Below are 19,976 nucleotides of genomic sequence, written 5' to 3'. Positions count from 1 at the left end.
TGACAGATTGAGGCTTGGAGAGGGCTTTTTTTTTTCTTCTTTTTTTTGGCTGCTCCACAGCAAATGGATTTCCCAAGCCAGGTATCAGATCCAAGCCCCAGTTGCCCCCTAAGCCGCAATTGTGGCAACACCGGATCTTTAACCCACTGTGGCGGGCCGGGGATTGAACAAGTGTCCCGGTGCTCCCAAGATGCCTCTGATCCCACTGTGCCACAGCGGGAACTCCAAGCCTTGGAGAGGTTTTTGTGGACTAAGGTCCACAACTGAGCCACTGCTCACCCAGAATCGCTCAGGGCTGTCCAACTTGGACGCTGCCCAGACTGTCCAAGCGCTCCAGGCTCCTAAGCCAGGCCCCCCCGCAACCCCTGGGTCCTGACCCTTTCTCTTGCTACTCTTGTGAGTAGGATGGGGGTTTATCCATCTCACTCCCTCCCCACTGTCCCTGGATGCCTGTAAAAACTGAAACCTGGTCAGGGAGCATGTTGAACATGCTTTGCTGCTCAGGAGCCAGGGGGCCTCAGGTCCCTCAGCCTCCCTCAGCCTCAGTATTTATTTCTGTAAAGTGGGGCCAATCATACCCAGATACACAGTGATTTTCATGTTCAGGCATGATGAGCGCCTTATGTTCATTTCCTGGCCTGGGCCTACAGAAAAGAATTGGCCATGTCCGGCTTCTGCAGACAGGTAAGTATCAGCCCTCCACGCAGGCCCCTCTAGAGGCTTGAGACCAGGCCCTGGGTGGGAGCAGGGAGCAGGGAAAGGGCCTTGAGAAGACTGATGGCCATGGCCTGGGGAGGGAGGTCCCCTGTGGGCTGCAGCAGTCCCACGTTCCAGATGAGGGAAAGGGAGTTCCGCTGGGGCTCGGGTCTGCCTCACCTCTGGCTGCACTGAGGGAGCCCCAGTCAGGAACTTAGGGCTGATTCATTTCCCCATTTCTGCCTCTCCGCCGGCTTTAACGCTTCTGCTGGGACCAGCACTGGGCTGGCCCCGGGTGGCAGGTAGGCAGGCAAGGGCTGGAAGAAGGAGAGCAACTCAGCCCCTTCCCCAGGACTCTTCCCCTTTGGGCTGTCCAGGCTGTACCATCTCTGTCCCTGCCCCATCACTCCCCGTGAGCTACGTCTGACCACAATAGTCACACCTTCACACACATGATGAGTGCTACAGGGCAGCTTCTGTGGGCAAAGAGACATAGGTTTGTATCCCAGCTGTGTGGCTGCCAGCTCCTCAGCCCTCTCACTCAGCCTTCCCATCTTTAGAATGGGGGAACACTGCAGTGCAGCCAGTAGGCTTGTGGGAGGGGGAGGAGGGGGGTTCTCGCAGCGTCGGCAAAGGAGTGGGAGCTGCTTTTGCTATTGGGCTCCCTCAGAGCCCTGGTCCTTCTGTGCCAGGGGCGGGCAAGGGGGTGGGGGCCTGAGCAGGCAGAGACTGGACCTTTGTTCCCTCTCTATGCCAGGGCTGGGGAAGCCCGCGGGTGCTGGGCTGGGGGCTGGGCCCTTGACAGGCCAAGTAAGTGCCTGGCAGTGCCAGCGTGCCCAAGCACAGGATGGGGGGTGGGAGCAGCAGTTTTGCCTCCTGAGCCAGCTCCTCCAACTTAGACTGAGGGGCTTTACCTCCTCTGCAACCTTAGGCCAGGTGGCCTCTCTGACCCTCAATATGTAGAAACTCCCACCTCAGTACCATGCCCAGCTGAAGTTCCCTTCAGCTTCCTTCTAGTGGGGCACAGAGGGACAGGTCATGGCTGAGTGTCTGGGGCCTCAGGTCTTTGCTCTGACCTTGGCCTAGGCCATGCTTACTCTAGACTACAGTCACCATCCTGGGTCCCAGGCTCCTGTCCCATGGTACCTTACTCTGAGCTCCTGTTATTCCACTGTTTAGGCCATGCCATCCACCTATGGGCCCTGTCCATCCCAGGCCATCTCTGGCTGAGGCCTTAGATGCCAGTGTCCCTGGTGCTTGAGAACACCAGGCTCTCGGGGCTGCATCTGCTTCATCTCTGTGCCCTCAGTCCCATCTCTCTCCTCCAGATCCCCTTTTGCCTCCCTTTGGGTCCCTGTTTCTGTGGCCATCTCAGCCTAGGCCTGGGAACCTCCTCACCCACTTCTTAGCATTCTCATGGGAGGAGGATCTGAGCCACTCCCTCCCTCGCACTTTCATCCAGCAGCCACTTCCTGTGCGGACTGGGCCATCCCAGGAGTGGGAACATGCCTGAGGGAAGTTCAGTGATGTCAGGCTGAGTGGCAGGGTAATGGGGCCCTCGACTTGTCCTCTGATAAATGAATCAGGTACAACAGCGGGAGTGACTAAGGCTGGACACGAGAATGAACTTGTAGCTCTGTGGAAGAGCCACCTTGAAGGGGGTCTGACAAGGAGACCACAAAAGAAATGAACATTTCCCTAGGGTGGTCCCGCCCTGGGCCTCAGGGAGGGGGAGCAGCCCTCAGGAGAAAGGCCACCCCCACCCCCCTCCCCAGTCTGCAAACAAACATAGTCATCTCTCATGAATGGGACAGGGTGGGGGCAGGCAGCAAGCCTGTGCTGGAACCTGCCCCCTCCCTGCTGCCGCCACTGCCTGGCACACACAGGCCTGCTTCCGGACACTATGTCTGCAGTGGGCAGGCCCTCTGCATGAGAATGGAGGAGGCCGGGAACCCCGGTACCCACACCCAAACCCTTAACAGAAGCCAGAGAGCCTGATACAGGAGCCGGGTGTCTCTGGAGGAAGCACGCTCACACATTAACCTCTGGGAGCCCCAGAGGCCTGACTAGCATTGGGCCTGTCTGGGTTCTGATTTCTGATCCTCTTCTGATACTTGTTCTGGGTCCTCCCCAGACACAGTCCTCTTGCCTCCTCACAGAGAGCTTCTGGGATTGGTCCCATCTGACTTTTGATAGCCAGCAGACCTGAGAGCTCAGGGAGGGCTCGGAATTGTCCCGATGCCCCCAACCCCACACAGACAGCGAAAGCAAGGCTCACCCAGAGCAGAGGCAAGTCCTCCCCACTCTGCTGCCCTGAGTCTTTTCACCTAGGTCCTGCCTCCTGCATCGGGCTAAGAGCCTTCTCCCCCTGGCCCTGTGAAGGATCTGATACAGACACATGTGCACACACCCTGCCCCCTCATTTCTCAGACAGGACAAGCCCAAGCAGGTCTCACAGTGACGGAGGAGCCGCCTGCCTCTGACTACAGCCTCCTCTCATCAGGGCGCGGCCCAGTGAGGTCATCTCTTCCCAGGCAAGGCCATTAAAGACCATCATTAGCAACTCTCCGGAGGTAAGATGAGGCCTTAGCCCATTGTCTCTGCCTGGGCCAGATGAGCCCTGACAGGTGATAGGGGACTCCAGTCCAGGCCAAACCCTCTTTGCTCAGGCAGCCAGCCCCCTTCCCAGGGCTGCTCCACTGCACACCTCCAGGGTGCATCGTCTACTCCCTGCCCCATGCCCACACCTCCTCTTCTGGCCCCAGGGCCCTTCCACTTCTGCTGCAGGCAAAGGAGAAACAGTAGCCCCTTCTGCAGGGGTGGGCAGGGGGAAGTGGGGTGCAGAGAAGCCCCTAAAGAGCTTTAAGGCCAGGGCTGGAAGGGTCTGGTTGCCACTGGAAAGTTCCCCTAGTTTCTGAGTAGAGAACAAGTGGAGGGGCAAGTGTTTAGGACATCGAGGAGGCTGAGATGGTCAGGGTGGGGGCTGGGGCCTGGACCATTGTGGCAGGGAGGAGAGGTGGGGACAAGGACACATCTGCAGGACCAGCAGGACTTGACTCTCAAGGGAGGCAGGACCAAGGAGGGTCCTGGCTTATCTGACCATGTCCATGGCCTGAATACCATGCTATGTAGAAGGCTGGATCTTAGCCGGACTATGCATGGGTCCAGGATGGAAAACTGGCCACTAGAATCTGAGTCTCTCCTCACCTGCCCCCACCCCTCACTGTGAACCCACATGCTGATCACCCAGAGAGAAGGAGCAGTCACCAGGATCCTCCCTCATACTGGAGACTTTCCCAGCAGAGCACACCCCTGGCCCCTCTTGAACCCTCAGTTTTCTTATCTATACAATGGGAATAAGAATTTTGGATCTCTCTCTCTCTTTTTTGGCTATGCCCACAGCATATAAAAATTCTCTGGCCAGGGATCAAACCTGAGCCACAGCAGCAACCCAAGCTGCTGCAGTGCTACATCATTAACCTGCTGCGCCACAAGGGAACTTCAAGAATTGCAGATCTTTTACAATACCCAAGACACGGAAACAGCCTAAATGTCCCTCAACAGAGGAATGGATAAAGATGATGGGGTACATATATACAATGGAATACTACTCAGCCATAAAAAAGAATGAAATAATGCCATTTGCAGCAACATGGATGGACCTAGAGACTATCATACTAAATGAAATCAAAGACAAGTATCATAAGATCACTAATATGTGGAATCTAATAAAAATGATACAAGACAACTTGTTCACAAAACAGACTCAAAGATTTTGAAATCAAACTTATGGTAACCAAAGTGGAAATGCTGAGCGGAAGGATGAATTAGGAGATTGGGATTAACATATATGCACTATTGTATATAAGATAGATCAGTAACAAGGATCTACTGCATAGCACAGAGAATGCAACACTGTGTAATAACCTATACGGGAAAAAAATCTGAAATGGAATAGACATATATGTACATACAACTGGTTTACTTTTTACACCTGAAACTAACACAAGATACTCCAATTAAAAAAAATATGGCTCTAAGAGGAGAAAGCAGGCTGAAGGGTCTTCCTCTCCAAAGGGCCCTGGGAGTATGAACCAGGGGTAACATTAACTGTGACCACCCCCACCGTGGGGCACCTCCCAGAGCCAGCCACTGCCAATTTCTGTGTAATTCATGGGCAAGCCTCCTCCCTGATCCAGTCTTCAGGTTCCCTGTTTACACAGGTGATGGATGAGAATAATGAACTAGGTAGGGGACCTGGCCCCCAGACTCAGGACTCAGGGATTATGGCCCAGTTCCTAGGTTCCATCCCAAGGGCTGGACAGCCTGGCATCAGGAGAAGCCTAGGAGTCAGTGCCCAGAGCTGAGGGGCCTTGGCTGGGGTGGGGTGCTTGGGCAGCGTGCCTGGTTGGGGCGGGGTGGTCCGTGCCTAGCCCCACTCTGCCCCAGCAGAACGCTTTGCTGCAGCCCCTTGAGGACACTTGCTCTTTCTATCTACCTGCTCAGGGGACTCCCTGCAGTGTCCTCTGTCCCAAGGCTCAGAGAAATTTAGAGTGCTGCCAGGTAAGAGGGCCCCTGGGTGAGCACTGGCTCTTGGTCACAGTTCCATGGTCCGCAGCTCCCTGCTCCTTGCCTGCGTATAGGGATGGTCTGATGATTGATCTGAGGTGTCTTCCAAGGGTCATCAGGAAGGGCCTTGCTCTCTGGCTGCTCCCCCTGCCCCATTCTCCTTTGCTGTTTCCTGCATTGCCCAAAGACACTCCTCACTAGCCCCGCCCCACCCCAATTCCCAAGTCCTGTCTGTCCTCAGCACCACACCTCCGTGAGCTATCTCTGTCCTCCACTCGCATGGCTGCAAACCTGGGCTTGCCAGTAGCTGCTTCTCTTTCCCCCAATGGAGCCCAGCCTAGGGGCTTGGGCTGGTGCTCCTGGTGGAGGAGGAGCAGGAACAAAGGCTGGGCTCAGCTTTTCCTCATACCCCCTGGAGCCAGGCCCCTGCAGCCCTCTCCTCTACCTCTCCCTGGTTGTAAGGTTGCCCCACTTCATTGTCCCATTGGCACCTCTGGGCCAGGACCGTGGGTGCAGTGTTTTCTGCATCTCAGATTCTTTCCCTGGGCTTCATGCCCAGAAGTGGCATTTCCAGGGCAAACACCTGTGCTCTATTTTTTCCAATTGGTTTCCAAAGGAAAGCAGGATCGTTTGTAAGTTCGACTATTATTGTGGCTGATTTACAGAAGCCATGTATCCGCAGTGCCAGGCACCCAGCAAAGTGGTAAGGGCAGAATCATTCCTCAGCTGCAGCCCCTGCTTGGGGCCCGCTGCTCCAGCTGCCCTCATGACAGTCCTGCCTGGGAGTTGCGCTGGTATCTGATCTGGTGGCAGCTCTAACTGCAGTAACATTAATAATAATAACACATAAGCATGACCTTTGCTCGGGGCCAGTGTGTCCCTCTGGTTTTACATGATAAACTCATTCAATCCTCCCTGTAGTCCTTGGAGGGAGGTGCTGATTATCCCCAATGGGCAGATGAGGAAGCCAAGCTGGGAAGGGTCCATACTGGGGTCTGCTTGCACATCTGGCTGCTAAGGAATCCCTGCTCTTGTAAAAAGGGAAGAACAAATCTGACTCCATGGTGAATCTGTTTCTTTTCCCTTAACCTTTGATTCTATGGTTTTTACTACAAGTTAAGAATGTTGCCTGTAGCCTGAAAAAACACAGGATAGCCCCTTCTCAAGGCTCCGGCCTTTAAAGGTATAACACTTTTCCACATACAGAGATAAAAAGTTGCAGAACAGAGAAAAACATTGGTCTTGCTGGAAGTTTAAAGGAACACAGTGACCTGACCTACCTGGACAGCTGCAAGAACAAAAGATTGTGATACCAAGAAGTTTGCAAATGCCAAACACAACCCCTGTCCTCTAAGTATAAAAGAAGTCTGAATTCTAGCTCTGGCAAGGTGCTTCCCTGAGACACTAGTCCACCATCTTCTCTGTCCACTGGCTTTCAGAATAAAGTCGCTATTGCTTGCCCCAACAATTCATCTCTCAATCTATTGGACTGTCACGCAGTGTAGCAGTATAGGCTTGGACTCAGTAACACTCTCAACTATTGCAGGTGCGAGAGGTCCACAGGGGCTTTGACTGCTCCTAATCCCAACAGCACCTGAGCTTCCACCGATACCAACCCCAGGAAAGCAGCACCTTGGGGATGGGGGCCTGTAGCTCCCTTTCTGAAGGGATTGCGAGGCATCTGTGGGCTCCCCGGGAGGGCGGGGCAGGAGAAGCAAAGGAAGAGAGCTGGCATCACCTCGAGGAGCTTGGGAGGGAGTGCTGAGTCAGGACTGTCCCAGAGTGCACAGGTTGGAGGGGGCAGAGACTCAGGGGCAGCCAATTCTAATAGGTAAGGTGGGCTGGGAGGATTCCCAGAGAAGGGGCCATCTTGTAAAGATGAAGTTTCCACTGCTCCTGACTCCAGGCCTTTGTACCCGTGATTTCCTCCCTTTAACTATCTGTATTGCCCATGGCTCCCTTCAACGGGCTATCTCTGTCTACTCTTTCTCTGAGTTTGGCTCAAATGCCTCTTCCTCCAGGAAGTCTTCCCAACCTCCTCCCCCAGCTGAGGTTCTGGTGCCTCCTCTGGTTCCCATGGCCCGTTGTGCAGCCCCATCCCCTGGGGGCCTGGCTGGCCAAGGTGCTACGTCCAGCTGGGCATCATCGGCCCTCTGACCACTATCTGGGACACCTCTGGGAACTTGCCCGGCTCTGGATGTCAGGCCTGTGTGGCCTGTACACACAGAGATGTTGCATGTGCCCAGTGCACACGCCTCCCTGTGTGTTCTCACGCGTTCAGGCATTGCTGATTCTGCGCCTGCCTTTGGAGATGCTGAGGAGGGGGACTGGGCACCCTGGCACCACTGACAGGACCTCTTGCCTCTGCAGCCTCTGTTCTCACTGCTTCTGTGCCCACCATGGTTGCCTGCCCTCCCCTCTGGTTCCAGGCAGAGCTCCTGTTTATAAATATCTGCCACTGCGACAGCTAAGTGGAGGGGTCTGGAGGCCACGCTAATTGATTAATTAAACCCTCTCGGTTAATTAGCTCCATCCCTCCAGGGAAAAAAGTCTAGAGCTGGAGCCAGAGCCTCCTCTGGGCTGGGGGAGGTATAATTAGCCTAGGTCAGGCTGAGCCTGATGCCAGCTGCTGGGGGCAGCGGAGAGCCTGGGAGGAAAGCAGTTCAGGGCACCGGAGCCAGCCGGGCCACCTGGGGTGGGGAGGGGGGGGCTCCAGCTTCAGCCTGAACCAGCCGTTCCTGATCACTCTGCCCAGCCTGCAGGCTTTTCACCTGAGCCCCAGAGGAGGAGGGGAGAGGTGAACCCAGAGGGGCAGGATCTGTGGGAGCAAAGAAGTGGAGGCTGGCCTCGGGACGATAAAAGTGACTTTACTTGGTTAACGCTCCCATACAGGGGCTGAGGAAGGCTCCAGTCTCTAGAAAGACCCTCTCACCTGTGCTGCTCCAGCACAGTGAAGGTCTTGAATGCCAGCACAAGAGATGGAACTTTCTCTGGATGGTGAGGACATGACAGGTTTGAGGCCCAAGAGGGACCTGATCAGGTTTGGGTTTTGGAAAGATCTTGGGGAGGGGGAACTGCTCAGGAAGGAATGGATTAGAGGGACAGGAAGGGGTGGGAGCTGGCAAAGTTGGAGGGGCCTTTAGGGGCCCAGAGAGGGTGGGGTCCATCAGGTGTGGGGACAAATGAGGAGTTCTAGCCAGGGTGTAGCAGACCAACTAGTGCCGTGTGGCCCACCCAGTGCCCTTTTCTGGGCCACTCTCCCCTCACCTGCAAGGTTGGGGGAGGGGTTCCCTGAGGGCACAGCCATGTGATGTGAAGTCACCACTGTTTCCGTGTCCCAGGACAAAGCACCTGCTCTACCTCCAAGCTCTCTTGGCACTTAGGCATCCTTAAGTATGCAAAGAGCAGAACCCAGCCCCAACAATGATCTGTAACAACATGACTACAGACCTGAGGAGCCCAGGGGAGGGAGGGGGACACCTTCGGGAAGACGCCTGTATACCCTGTGCTCGGCTGGCCCCAGGGAGGGAGCTGACCATGGGTAGGAGGCCGGGAGCCCAGGACACTCTGACCGCCACAGCAGTAGGCAGGGCTGCAGCCTTGGCAGGAAGCCGACCCTGGGCCGGTCCTCCAGCTCCCTGAGTGGCTGCCCAAGTGGGAACAATGACCCTTTCACGTCACGCCTCCTCCAGTCACAGCAACTTTGGCGCCGCAGGACAAAGGGGCCGTTTCATCATTGTTGGCCTGGATCAACAGCCCGCCCGCCCGCCTGAGCCCTTCTGCCCCCACCTAGCCCAGGCCTGGGGCAGGGAGGCCGACTGCCCAGCCTGGCCAGAGCCTGGCACCTTCTCCCCATCTGGCTCAGCCACATCCTTCCTGGAGGCCCTCCTTGCCTTCCTTACCTTTCCCCTTTGGGCTCAGTCAGAGCTGGGGCAGAACCATGCTATTGGGACCTATGAGGACACAAGGCTCTTCCCCAAGCCGTCCCCTCCTGAGTCTGGGTCTCCCTCTCTCTGTGAGAGGTCTCCGAGGCTCCATCCCCATCTGTCACCCTGACTCTGAGGGCTGAAACTTTCTGCTTATGCCCCTGCCCTCAACCAGTGCTGGCCCTCACTGAGAGCACAGAGGGGCAAGGAGCCCCTGGCCCACAGGGTGGGAAAGCAGAGGAGGTCTCTTGGTCTGAGTGCTCACTAAGGCCCTGCTTAACCTCTGCTCCCTGTGACTTTTTGTGGTGTGAGCTAATTCCAAGGCCACCTTGCTCATCCTTGGGCTGGTCTCACGTCCATGAGCACCTGGCTATATATGTACCTATATAAACACATGGGCCAGGGCTCTCTCCAGGGCAGGTTCTCCCCACTCACAGCCCTGCCTCCTGCCTCCTTTGGTTAGGGACTGGGGATTGGAGCCCTGAGCCTCCAGGCTTCCTCTTTATCCATTTGGCCAAGGTTGGCTTCCTAAGAGGGAGAGAGGTGGGGCCTTGGGGAAGAGGTTCCTGTCTGAGAAATCAAGACAGAACCCGCACCTCCTACCCCCTGGGTCAGAGCTGTGTCAGGGAGCAGCCCGACAATCCAGACATAAGGGGCCCAAGGCAGGGCTGTGGGACAGGGTGGGGGCCTTGTGGTGGGTGCCCGCAGCCTTGGGCCTGTGGGCAGCCCTGATGTTGGTAACTCACCCCCAGTGGGGTGCAGGGAGAGTCCAGCTGCTGGGTGCCAGCAGAGGGTGAGGATGCAGACAGTTCATCCAGGGGGCTTGGGGTCACCCCTGGGCACATCTGCATGACATAAACCATTTAAGCAGCCAGCTCTTGAGAAGGCCCCACACTCTGGGCCTGGATCACCCCTTCTGCTCAAGGAGGACACAGGCTCTTTCTCCAGAACTCCCAGTGGGCCAAACTGGGAGGGTCCTGATGCTGGGGTGGGGCAAAGCCAGGGGCATATGTGTACCACAGATTTCCCCATTTCACAGATGAAAAACCCTAAGGCTCAGAGGGTGAAGTGGTCAGTCTAAGCCACAGAGCAGATGAGCGGGAAAACACAGCCTCAACAACTGGGGAGGAGGGAGCCAGAATTTGGGGCTAGTCGCTGCTGGCGCCTGGTCTCCGGGTGACCCGCCTGGGTGCTGGGCAACAGGCTGGCTGTTGAGGGCAGACATAGTGTGTATGGCTGCAGGGAACGTGCAGGGCCAGGCCTGCACCCTGGTTCCTACAGCTGCCCTGCCCTGCCTGGCCTGGCGGCACTGCACACACACTGCCCATTTGCCCTGCCTCACTTCCTCTGACTAAGACTAAAGAATCACCCCTTCAGGGGACTGGAGCCTGGCACCCGTCAGCAGGAAATGCCTGGCCCAGCCCTCTCCAGAGCCTGCCTGCCCTGCACCACCACCCCTCCTCAGCCCCAGTCTGGAGTCCTAGGAATATGTGGGGGTGGGGCCGCTGCCTTGGGTAGAAGGTGTCAGGCTCAGCCTGGGAGTGGAGGCAGGTGCTGTCCCACCCAAACCTAGTCAAGGGCCCTTTCCGCCCCAGCAGCCCATCTTGTTGACCTCCAGCCTCAGAACCCCTGGCGCCTTAGGCCTCTCCCAACCCCCTCAAGCCCAGGACTCTGGGTGGGGATGGGGCGGGGATTAAGGGCGGAGCTCCTGCTATAACTCTAGCTGCAAAAGACCAAGACCTGGGCTCTGAGCACAATTTGAGCCTCCTTCCATTCTAGAAAGCCTCTGAACCATTTCCCTCCAGGGACCAGAGAGGCTGAGGCTGTCTCAAGATGCCTGAGGACAGAAGTGGAAGCCTGGCCTGAGGATGCGGGAAGCTTCCCCCTCTAGGATCCCCACCCAGATAATTTGCTACAGACACCATCAGGGTGAGGTGGGGTCTGCAGATGGGGCTTTAAGCAACTTATGGCTACAGGTGGGGTCACAGCTCTAACACAGCCCTCAGTCTCCAGGCTGTGCCCCAGGCTGGGGACCCAGCCGCAGTCAGCACCTGCCCAAGCTAGGCCTGGACTAAGCATAACAGACAACTGAGACCTGAGGGAGAAGCACAGCTGCCCAAGAGGTCCTCAGCAGGGCCTGGAGGCTGAGGCTCTGGATTCTGGCTGCAGCTCTGGCCCCTAAGGGCTGTGGACCTGTAGCTATGTCCCTAAGCTCTCTAGACCTCTCCTCTCCTGCATACTGGCTGGACTTCACTGAGGGCTGCTCCCACTTCAGACACCCCAAGTTCTTGTATAATACCTGCCAGGCCAGACACAGCATGGTCTATTTGCCAACAAGCCCCCAAATGGCCACCTCATCTGTCTCAATGGTTCTGGGAGGGGACCCACTCTGTTCCCAGCCTCTCACCTCCCACACAGGGTCACTCTGAGAGTATTTTCCCTCAGCCCCAAGACTTCCAAGAGCCTCTTACTGCATAGGTGTGTGCCCCACTGCTGCCCTGGGCTTGGTGAGCGGCTCCCAGCCTTGGGATCCAGGGCCAGCTCTGCTTGGAGCTGGGCCTCAGCTGCTACCTCTACACAGTGCATCCGTGCTCTTCTCAGGGGCTGTGGCCAGGCTCAGAGATGTCTTGTGAAAAATAGCTCTGGAAACAGCTAAGTCAGATGGGGATCACATATGGCCATGTCCCAGCGGCAGGAGCTCTGTAGCCAAGCTGAGAGTCTGGCTTTGCAGACTGGTTTGTAGTTCTACCTCGGAAGTGACCCTTCACTTCTCTGAGCCTCACTAAGTGGGGATAATAAACTCCCCAGGTGTGGGAGTGACTTGTCTGAGCCACCAGGCTCTGGAGAGAAGAGAAGCAGCTGTTATTGGGTTTGGCTGCTGGTGGCAGGGGAGGGGGCGAGGGCAAGAGCTGGCCCTTGGCTGGGGCTGGATTCCCAGGGCCTCGCCTCACTGGGGAAAGGTCCCCAGGGATGCACCTTTAGGTCTGCCCACGTAGCCACACTGCGGGGTGTGCGCCAGCCAGAGGACCAAGGGGATAGACATGCTTAAAAGTGGTGGACACAGTCTGCTGACCCTACAGGTGGGTGGGAGGGGCAGAGTACTGGGTCACTCTGCCCTGGGCCTGGTCTCAGGAAACAGAAGGCAGAGAGAGGGGAGGTGTCAAGGCCTCAAGAGGGTGGTCGTAGGCCCCTCTCCTCTGACAGCAGGCCTGAACTCTGCTACCTGAGCCTGAACTCTAGGCTGGGAGAAGTCCTAGGGCTTCAGCTGGCAGCCAGCTGTCTCAGCCATGCTCTGCCTCCCAGGAGAATTCTTCCTCCTGAGTATCTGGGGTCAGCAGTGACCCCTGACCAAAGGTGAAAACTTGACACAAGCTCTCCAAACTCCTCTATCAGGTTCTCATTTTACTGGGAGCATGGAAACTGAGGCCCAGAGATGTTCGGTAACTTGGGGCTGGGGGTGGGGCTGCCCCACACCCCATCCCATGCCTGGGAAGGAAGGATGGAATCAGGGTGCTTCATTCTGGGGTCAGGCCCAGTCCCAGGGAGGCTTCGGGCAAGGCTACCCAAGGCCTGGCTACACTGGCTCTCCCTTCTGTCTCCAGCCAGCTGCCTCCCACCTGGGCTGGCATTGCCTCTTCCCGGAAGCTACCTCTGCCCACACTGACTTAAGTGTCTTTGCTGTGCCCACCAGCCCCTAGCCACTGCCGTGAGGGCTTGTGTACCTACAGGGGCCCCTGTGAGACTGCAGGAGGGCAGGGCTGGCTTGCCTACACCTGAGTCCCCTCAGAAGGAAGGTTGAGGCTCGACATGCAAGTGAGGCTTATGCTAGTGAGTCCTTCGATCATGGGGATAGGGGAGGATGAGGGGGCTTTGTCCCAAGTCACAGGTATAACAGCTTCCAGAGTGGGGCTGGGTCACAGGTATAACTGTCTCACAACTTGCCAAGGGTGTGGACCTGGTGACACTTTCAGAAGGCCATTTGCCAGCTTGTGTCAAAGGGCCTAAAAATATAACCTTTAACCCAACAGTCCTGTTTCTGAGAATTTGCCCTAAGAAAATCACCTCTTGAAGGAAAGGGGAAGCAGTTGGCTTCCAACTTGCCCTATGGTCTTAGTTTTCCCAACTGTACAACGAAGGGCTGCAAAAACATGGCCATCATACCTCATCTGTCCCATGTTCCACCCATGGCAGACACGGCCAGCTGATCACAGAATCCTTCAGGGGTCTAAATCCTGTGTTTTCTAATGTGCTCCAGATGACCCCCACCCATTGGGCAGAACCCCCCTCTTATTTGCAGGATAGTCCCTCTAGTACCCTTTAGCTGGGATGCCCTGTGAGGTCTGGAAGCAACTGGGGGACTCAGTAAACCAAGCCCTCTCTGGGGCTAGCTCTGAAAGCCACTGAGAAGAAAAAACTGTCCTTCCAGAAGCTGCTTCTCTCATGTCTGGGGTCAGGGGTGTCAGGGCACAATGTATAGAAGACAAGCTTGTTCTCTGACCCTAAACTCACCCACCCTTGGCTCATATAGTCCCCAAAACTGGTGTCCAACCTCCTCCAGTGAGATTGTCCTCCTTGCACATGAAGCACAAAGGGTGCTTCCCATTGTGCTCAGGCCACTGTGTGGGCCTCTGTCCCCAGTCCATGCCCCTTCCCTGTCCTCCCTCCCTTCTGTCTGGGACTCAGGCCTTCTCTCTCCCCGACCACGGGGCTCTCAGAACACCCCCTTCAGGGAGTTGATTCAGATTTCACCCCTGAGATTCCTACACCCTGTTATAGTTCCAAGTGAAGGTCATTATGAGACAAGAGGCAAAGGGGCAGGACACAAACACTAAATAAATGAAGACGGGGCTCAGCTGTTGGGATGAGATAAAGACTGGCTGCAAGCAGCAAAAACCAAGGTGGCTTTGAGAATAGACCAGTTATTAACCTTTAGCTCATTATACCTTCACTGTTATACTCAGAGTCAGTCCCCCTTACACCACGACATTTCCAAGATGGATCATAAAAGGACCAAAAGTCTTTTTGAAATATTCTTGCTATTTCACCTTTCCTTGAAATAGCAAGAATATTCCTCCCACTCATGAGTATGAACTTACTTAGCCCATAAAAATCTACCACCCAGGCCCCAGGGCTGCTATCACTTTCTGAAATTGTCCACATTCTGCCTTTGGAGTGTGTATCCCTCTAAGTAAAGTCACCTTCACTTTTTTTCTGGCTCACTCTTGAATTCGTTCCTGCCCAAAGCCAAGGACCCTCACTTGACAATCTGTCCTAAGGATTCTTTCAGGTACCCTGAAGTGACATTTCCCTCTTCTGCAACATCTTTTGTGGTGACCATGAAGGGACCTCAAATGGCATAATCTCAATACACTTACTGGGCTTTGGCCAGGATGGAGGGTCCTGGGCCATCAAGACCAAGTAGCCCCTTAGATGAGAGCTGATACTGTTCATGGGATCTGGCAGAGACCAGCTCTCTGGCCATGAAGGAGCTTGCCAAGCCTGAGGCTTTTCTCCACTAGCTCTCTCTGCTTCTCCTTTCCCACCTTTTGTTCTATCACTCAGTCTCTTTGGACCCAAGAAGATCCATGAGACAACCAGCCAGACTTCCAAATTAGACTTCACAGCTAATAATTGGTGATTTGATTGGGTGAGTTTCCCCTCCGTGTCTCCTCAAGCCTGATTCCTTTTTCCTACTTGTTCCCCTTCTCAGTTCAATTCCACAACCAGAACTATGTCAGAGGGCCCAAATACAGGAGTCCTCTGCTAAATCTGTGGCTCAGCCTTCCATAAGTGCTTCCTGTGGCTCACAGACTTATGAGCAGAAGTCCCGGGCTGGCACTTACCTCTTAGGGGTTATGGTCTGCTCTTTATTTAATAATTCCATCACCCTGGATTTCCCCCTCTCCCTCCTCTCAATCCCTAACTTCTTAGACTGGCTTACTGGTCCTTGGGTCCCCATTCCAACTTTGCCAACAGCCTCTGTTTCACAGCTGAACAGAGGTATCCCTCTTTAGCCTCTCCCTCAGGTAAAGACCTACTATTACCCTGAGTTCCAAGCTAATTTTCATCCCATTGGATGTTTGATTTAACACTGTTATGCTAAATATCATAAGGGTCACATCCTGAAGGGAACTTTTTCCTGGCATTATTGTCATCATGTCACCTTGTGGTGCTCCAGCCCTATCCTTCAGCTCTATTGCCTTCTTTTCTTCTTTTGCAGGGTGATAAAGATCATTCACCAAGCCAATTCAGGGCTAAGGTCTCTTCCCTCCCTCTCTGAAGGATTTGGGCCTTGGCACTCTGGAGGCTTTTTCCCCTCCTGGTTCTTATTCCTCTCATTAACCCTGGGGACCTCCTCAGACTCCCTGAACAGGCAGACTTTGGGTGTTCACTGCTGCCTTTGCTAAACAAACCCTTTAAGGCAAGACAGCCACAGCCCCAGTTTTCCCTGATTAATTAAATACTTCTGCTGAATTCCTTATGCTGGAGCCAAAGGCCATCAAAGATCAGGCCAATTATACTATCTCTTTAACTGCCATCAGAACTTAAATCTGGGGAGAAGGAGAAAAGATGGCAGAGTAGAAGGACTCAAGGTCACCTCCTCTCACGAAAATACCAAAATCATAACTAACCCATGAACAACCATTGACCAAAAAAAAAAAAAAAAAAAAAGACAGGAAACTCTCAAAAAATATATTCTATGTCTAAAGACAAAATGCCACAACAAAACAGTAGGAAGGGTGCTTTTGTGATATACGCAAATCCCATCCCTGCTGGGTGGGCAGCTCACAAACTGGAAAATAACTATATTGCAGAGGTTCTCCCATAGGAGTGAGAGTTTCAAACCCCACATCAGGTTCCCCAGTCTGGTGGTGGTGGGGTATCTGGTATCAGGAGGAGAAGACCCAGAGCATTTGGCTTTGAAGGCCAGTGGGGCTTGAGTGCAAGAGCTTCGCAGGGCTGGAAGAAACAGAGACTCCATTCCTGAAGGGCACAAACAAATTTTCATGTGCACTGGGTCCTAGGGCAAAGCTGTGACTCCACAAGAATTTGGGCCAGACCTACCTGTATGTCTTGGAGAGCCTCCTGGGGAGGCAGGGGTTGGCTATGGCTCATTGCAGGGGCAGAAACTGGAGGCAGAGGGCCCAGGGAATAATCACTGGTGTGAGCTCCCCTAGAGGTCACCATTTTGGAAACAAGGCCTGGGCCCACCCAAGAGCCTGCAGTCCCAGTGCTGGGATTTCTCAGGCCAAACAACCAACACAGTGGGAACACCAGATAGGCCACCTAAAGTCATCCTGGGCACACAGCCCCACCCATCAGCAGATAAGCTACCTAAAGTCAACCTGGGCACACAGCTGCCTCTAAACACACCCCCTGACAACCGCCCCACCCAGCAGAGGACCAAGACCCAGCTGCATCCTGGATCAACTTCGCCCACCAGGAGGCAGACACCTGAAGCAAGAGGGGCTACAACTTTGCAGCCTGGGAAAAGGAGACCACAAACACAGAAAGTTAGACAAAATGAGATGGCAGAGAAATATGTTCCAGACCAAGGAACAAGACAATACTCCAGAAGAACAACTAAGTGATGTGGAGAGAGGCAAACTACCTGGAAAAGAATTCAGAGTAATGAAAGTAATGGTGATCCAAGATCTCTGGGGAAAAAATTGAGGCACAGAATGAGAAATCGCAAGAAATTTTAACAAAGAGCTTGGAGATTTGAAGAACAAAGATTAAGAATACAATAACTGAAATGAAAAAATATATTACAAGCAATAAATAGCAGAATACATGAGGCATGAGAATGAATAAATGAGCTGGAAGACAGATTGGTAGAAATCACTGCCACAGAACAGAATTTTTTTAAAAAAAGAAAAAAAAAAATAAGGACAGTCTAAGAGACCTCAGGGACAACATCAAATGCACTAACATTTGCATTATAGGGGCCCAAGAAGGAGAAGAGAGAGAAAAGGGATCAGAGAAAATATTTGAACAGATAAGAGCCTAAAACTTACCTAACATGGGAAAAGAAACATTCAAGTACAGGAAGTGCAGAGAGTCCCATACAAGATAAACTAAAGGAAGAAAATGCTGAGACACATCTTATTCAAACTGACCAAAGTTAAAGACAAAGAAAATATTAAAAGCAACAGGGAAAAGCAACAAATCACATAAATGGGAATCCCCATAAGGTTACCAGCTTATATTTCAGCAGAAACTTTGCAGGCAAGGAGGGAGTGGCATGATTGATTTTCAGTGATAAATGGGAAAAAACCAAAACCAAGAATACTCTACCCAGCAAGGCTCTTGTTCAGGTTTGATGGAGAAATCAAAAAATTATCAGACAAACAAAATCTAAGAAAATTCAGCATCACCAAACCAGACTTACAACCTAATGCTAAAAGAAATTCTCTAGGCAGAAAAGAAAAAGCCACAAGTAGAAACAAGAAAGTTTTAAACAGGAAAGCTCACTGGTAAAGGCAAACATACAGCAAATGTAGGAAATCATCCACACACAAACATGATATCAAAGACAGCAGTCGTGAGAAGAGCAGAGTACAAATGCAGGATATTGGAAAGGCATTTGAAATTAAGAGATCAGCAACTTAAAACAATCATACACACACCATACACACACACACGAACACACACACACACTGCTATATGAAAACCTCATGGTAAACACAAACCAAAAAATCTATAATAGATATGTTACATACACAAAAAAGAAAAAGCAATCCAAACACAGCACTAAAGATAGTCATCAAACCATAAGAGAAGAGAACATAAGAGAAAGGAAGAAAAAAGACCTCCAAAAACAAATCCAAAATAATTAACAAAATAGCAATAAGAATATACATATTGAATCATTAAAAAGTTTAGAAATAACAAATGCTGAAAAGTGTGCAGAGACAAGGGAAACCTCCTACACTGTTGGTGTGAATGTAAGTTGGAACTTTTTACACACACAGACACACACACACACACACATATATGTATGTTCCATATATATATATTGTTATGGAAAACAATATGGGGGTTCCTCAGAAAACTAAAAATAGATTTACCATGTGATCCAGCAATCCCAATTCTGGGAATATATACAGACAAAACTATTATTCAAAAAGATACATGCACCCCCTATGTTCATAGCAACACTATTCACAATAGCCAAGATGTGGAAGCAACCTATATGTTCACTCTCAGAGAAATGGATAAACAAGATGGAGTACATATATACAATGGAATATCACTTAGCCATAAAAAAGAAATAATGCCATTTGCAGCAACATGGATAGACCTAAAGATTATCATGGTAAGTAAATTAAGTCAGAGAAAGACAAATATCATATGATATCACTAATATGTGGAATCTAATTAAAAAATGATACCAAAGAACATATTTACAAAACCAAAAAAGACAAATATTTTGAAACAAAACTTATGGTTTGTAATCCATTTCATTTTGGTAACTAATGATTACCAAAGGAGAAATGCTGGGTGGAGGGATAAATTAAGAAATTAGGATTAATATATACACACTACTATATATAAAATAGGTAAGCATCAAGGACCTACTGGATAGCACAGGCAAATCTACTCAATAATCTGTAATAACATTTCTAGGAAAAGAATGTGAAAAAGAATGCATATATGTATGTGTATAAATAATTCACTTTGTTGTACACTGGAAACTACACAATATTGTAAGTCAACCATACAATAAAATTAAAAAAAACTCAATTGAAAATAAGGCAGTAGATCTAAATAGGCATTTCTCTAAAGAAAACATACAGATGTCCGAAAAACACATGAAAAGATGCTCAACATCACTAATTATTAGAGAAATGCAAATCAAAAGTACAGTGAGGTATCATCAGACACCAGTTAGAATGGCCATCACCAAAAAGTCTACAAAAAATAAATGCTGGAAAGGGTGCAGAGAAAAGGGAACCCTCCTACACTGCTGGTGGGAATGTGAATTGCTACAACCACTTAGGAGAAAAGTATGGAAGTTCCCTCAAAAAACTAAATTTAGAACTACCACATGATCCAGCAATCCTACTCTTGGGCATTTTTCAGGGGAAAACTGTAACTCAAAAGATACATGCACCCCAATGTTCACTTCAGCACTATTTACAATAGCTAAGACATGGAAGAAACCTAAATGTCCACTGACAGATGAATGAACTAAGAAGATGTGGTATATATATACAACAGAATACTTACTCAGCCATAAAAAAGAAGGAAATGATGCCATTCTCAGTAACAAAGATGAAACTAAAGATTATCATACTAAGTGAAATAAGTCAGAAAGAGAAAGACAAATACCATATGATGTCACTTATATGTGGAATCTAAAATATGGCACAAATGAACCTATCTACAGAAAAGAAACAAACTCATGGGCATAGAGAACACACTTGTGGTTGCCAAGGGGGAGAGGGAGGGAGTGGGATGGACTGGGAGTTTGGGGTTAGTAGATGCAGACTATTACATTTAGAATGGATAGGCAATCAAGTCCTAATGCATAGCAGAGGGAACTATGTCCAACCCCTTGTGACAGAACATAACAGAAGATAATATGAGAAAACTAATGTATATATACATGTAACGGAGTCACTTTGCTGTATAGCAGAAATTGACAGAACATTGTAAATCAGCTATCATTTAAAAAACATTTTTAAGAGAAAAAAATTTAAAAAGAATGAAATAGTGTCATTTTCAGCAACATGGATGGACCTAGAAACTATCGTACTAAGTGAAGTTAGACAGTGAAAG

Source organism: Sus scrofa, chromosome 13 (genome assembly GCF_000003025.6).
Source record: "Sus scrofa isolate TJ Tabasco breed Duroc chromosome 13, Sscrofa11.1, whole genome shotgun sequence".
Taxonomy (NCBI): domain Eukaryota; kingdom Metazoa; phylum Chordata; class Mammalia; order Artiodactyla; family Suidae; genus Sus; species Sus scrofa.
This window is presented reverse-complemented; position numbering follows the sequence as displayed.